General features: G+C 38.9%; 1 long non-coding RNA gene across 1 annotated transcript; it reads left to right on the top strand.

The window, feature by feature from the left end:
• Nucleotides 1-258: 258 nt before the first annotated feature.
• On the top strand, nt 259-2,474 carry LOC108503592. The gene is made up of 3 exons (XR_001876871.1): nt 259-285; nt 1,786-1,914; nt 2,289-2,474. It is a non-coding gene; the product is annotated as an uncharacterized LOC108503592 (long non-coding RNA).
• Nucleotides 2,475-4,170: the final 1,696 nt, after the last annotated feature.

The following is a 4,170-nucleotide window of genomic DNA, read 5'->3' as shown; positions in this document are numbered from 1 at the left end:
TCCACTGGGACAACCGAGAGTTGCTCTGGAACGATCGCCGGCAACCTCTGTCTCCCAAGGTCGGCAAGACCTAACCAGGCCTCGCTCCCCAACACGGCGGACTAAACAGCAGGGAACCTGCACCTCCAAGCCGCCGGAAGGAAAGAGAGCGAAGGCCTCTCCTCCTTTCTTCTTATAATTTGGCTTACGTAAAAATCGTAGGGAATACTGGGTAAATCTGGACCCTTCCTTGGTTACAAACTGGTCACCAAGGAAGGTCTAGCCCAAACCACCACAAGCAGTATGGTAGGCATATCCTCTTAGCGCTTAAAGTAGAAAAAATAATAAAAAAACCCTAGATTGAACTTCCATTCTGAGTGTTTCATCATAGTAATTTGAATTTATTGTGCCCTGTTTTGAATTCCTGACCCAGATAAAAATTGCTGTAACTTGTTTCACAAAGGCCTGAGCAGGGCATAGAGAACTGGAACCATTTTACATGATAGTTTCGCAATCAGATGGGCATGTCTTTGAATGAAACCAGTGTGAATATTAAGCATTGCTTTCTGGGATATTTAGCGTGGAGATTATTAGTTGATCTCCAAGAACACAGCTATGTGTCAGGTATTATTTTTTCTCTTTCTACACATAATACTGCATAACTATGCTAGGCTGTGGTGGAGTAATGTATCCTCGTACTCCCTTATTTAAAATGGTATTTAGTAGCTTAGATCACAACCAGTTTTATTTCACCATCGTTCCTTTTCCTATTAGAGTTTGGTTTCAGTAAGGAGTTTGCAGAAGTATAGGCACCTGGGAGGTGTAAGGCAATGTGGAAGAGGAAGCTGAAAGTGAGCATGTAGCGTGTTTTTGGTTCCTCCCTGGAGCAGAGATGACAGCTGCTGTGCCTAAGCAGTGTCTAATGTGGGAAGGCAAACTGGCTAACTGCCATGCCACAGGCTACGGCATAAGACATTTAGAAATGAAAGGAATAAAACCATGTTAAAATCCGCAAGTTACTTAAAACTTAAGGAAAGAAAACTTTGCCTGTCTTACACAAAATACTTATGAAAACAAGCCTTAAATGAAAAGATTTTTGGGAGTATTCTCAATAGCTTCAAATGTCGTGTTTCCAAAGTGTCTTTTGAAAATAAGGAAGGGAAGATTTATTGAAAGGTGCCTGTAGGGGGAGATGGTTGCCCGGGAGATTGGCAGTAAACATTTCATCTCCAGGTCACCAGCTCAAGCCAGCTCCGCTCACTAGTGGTCAAAAGCCTACTGCATTATTGTCATTAGGAAAGGACATGAATCACTCAATAGTCTGTGGAGACGTGAAAATGTCTGGTTCAATAACATATATAAATTATTTTCTTAGAATCCTTTTGGGGACTTCTGAAGTACATACAAGCACAAACATTTTCTGAATGTTTATACAAGTGCTAGTCTAGAAAATACTAGTCATTTTTATTTAAGAAATAAACTCACTAACTACACCAGCTATCTGAAAATCTTCCTTTCTTTTTTTCTTTCTCTTTCTTTCTTTCCTTTCTTTCTTTCTTTTCTTCTTTCTTCTTTTTTTTCTTTTTCTCTTTCTTTCTTTCTCTCTCTCTTTCTTCCTCCCTTCCTTCCTTCCTTCCTTCCTTCTTCTCATGTCATTCTTTCATTAGCTCATTCTTTACTCCTTTTCTCTTTCCTCATCTTCTCTCTCTTTTTAAAAAAATAATTTCAATTTACTTATGAAGTCACTTAAAGAAGACGTAAATCTTTATAAGAAGCCTTTATCATCTGTTTTCTTTTAAAGTATAGCAGACCATTGGAATTCTGGAGAAAAATAAATTATGTTTGGGACCATTTTTCCACTTGCAAAACAATAATAAACAAGGCACTAAACAAAATGTCAGGGAGCAGCCACCGTTTGAAGCGCATTGCAACAAGGTATGATATGCAAAAAGGAAACTTGATCAGATTTGATTCAGGGTCATGTCTTTCTTTAATTCAGTGGAGAAGAGAACAAAGCTTAAATGATTTTTATTTAATAACAACCAGACAATAATATCAATAGTACTTCCCATTTAACTTTTGGCAACCATCAGTATGTGCTGCACGCATACCCAAGAAAAAAGAAACATTTTCCCCCTTTGGTTGGCTTCATCTTTTGAAGCATGTCTCCACCAAAAAGCAGATTTCAATTTCCTTCAGGGACCACAAAATACCCAGCTCTTTTCCTCTCCCTCACTGTGGTTAGAAGTTTATTTTTCAGTTGTGGTAAGTGCTTTGCACCATATTTATCTGCATGTTGTTTGTTTTAGGAGTGGAGCATAGAACATAGAGTCTTCTACCAGGGGAAAGACTAACAAGCAAAACACTGTACAGAAACAGTTTAAAGAAATTGTTATGGGTAACCATGTTGGTTGAATCAGAAAGTCTGCGAGAGTCTTTAGACCACAGCTGAGGAGCTCCTTCAGCAAGAACTATGCAGCTGAGGCATGCACCCAGGCACAGCTAGCAGTGAAGCTGGGCTGCCCTTGGATTTATAAATAACCCCAGGCAAGTCACTTCCCTTTACAGAAACTTTGTCTTCATAAGGGACATTTGCTATATAATTTCTGCTCTTGCTTCTTTCATTGGCTTTACAAACATGTTCAGTGTTCCTGCAGTTTTTTATATTGCTGCAATGGTAAATAATTGACATCGACAGGTGCTGAAAATGTAAAGTCTCATGGAAAGTAGGCAAGCTGTCCTAGGAGGCCTCCCTATTTCTGTAATTTGTTTGTGTGATGATTCTACTACCAGCAATTTCAACAACTCCCATACATTTCTACTTGATTTGCAGGTGTGTAAGCCTAAATAGGATTTGGCCTTCTTTTGGAGGACATCAGGGAGGTGGTGGTAGAAGTGATCACTGTGTAGTGAGAAAAGGTTTGTCATCTTCTTTTACTCTGCGTAGGCTGAGGCAAAGAGAGAAAATAGTATAGAAAATAGAAAAAAAAAAAGAGAGAGAAAATAAGAATTAAATCAACATTAAAATGCTTGTTAAATATGTTTGTGTGCACATGCCCATTTTTCACATTAGTCTCGGCAGTTTGAAAAAGAAGATTTTAATTCATTATGTATATTTATTTGTTGTGAACTTCTCTTTAGTACAAACACTCCAAAAGAGTTGAATGGGAAGACCTAGAAGATTCCTAGAAAGCAGGAAAGAAGCAGAAGAAATTCTGATACTTCCATGTAAAATTCACAAGGCAAAATGCGTATGCTTCTTGCTTGCAAGTGGAAAACATGTTTTGCTTGTTTCCTGATTTCTCAGGTTTGCTTTATACATTTTTGCTTTGAATTTTCTCCTTCAGATTCTGGCCTTTATTTTCCATGTAAACATTGGCAAATTTTGCAGCTGTAGCGATTCTGATCCCAGTTTCATTACCATATCACTCCTCCCTCTCCTGATAATATCATGTCAAATCAGAATAAAATTAGTGTGTCTCTCCATCTTGTCACAGCATCCCTCTTACACATCACCACTCTTCTTTCTGAAGTGGCTGTATTCCAAATGCATCTTTTATGAAAAAGCACTCTTGCTTCTATTTCCAGAAATCCTGCCCAGTCTTGCTGTTGAAGTCATCTTTCACCCTTACCTTTCCTGCCTGTCCTTAGTTATTTTACCTGTGTGGCAATAGATTTTTTGCCTTCTATAGTTGCCCATGTATGTATTGACCTCATACAGAGTTGCATTAGGCAGCATCACCAGCAGGTCAGAGGTAATCCTTCATCTCTGCTCAGCCCTGATGAGGGCTGGGTCCAGTTCCAGGCTACTGAGTACATGAGAGACATGAACATCTTAGAGCCAATCCAGCAAAGGCCACTACCTTGTGCCAATCTCCTGGTTGTGGGCTGTAGCACTGAACTTCCAAGCAGAGGCTGAGGGAGGTGAGCCACCCCAGAGTTAAGAGGAGAAACCTTAGTGGAATCCTCAACACTTGGAATTGCCTTTTCACATAAAGAAATTATGAATTAAAAATTAATATAATGTCATAATTAAAAGAAAAATAAGGTAGTAGGTGTGTTTCAACAGTCTGTTGAGGTTTTCAGCAGCTTCAAGAAAATGTCACATGAATTAAAGAGTAACAAGGAAGGTGATAACACATGCTGTACAGAGGTATCTAAATCTTGGAAAAGAGTGATATTTGTTTACCA

The sequence above is a fragment of the Lepidothrix coronata genome, unplaced genomic scaffold, assembly GCF_001604755.1.
Source record: "Lepidothrix coronata isolate B3197 unplaced genomic scaffold, Lepidothrix_coronata-1.0 Scaffold5, whole genome shotgun sequence".
Taxonomy (NCBI): domain Eukaryota; kingdom Metazoa; phylum Chordata; class Aves; order Passeriformes; family Pipridae; genus Lepidothrix; species Lepidothrix coronata.
This window is presented reverse-complemented; position numbering and strand designations above follow the sequence as displayed.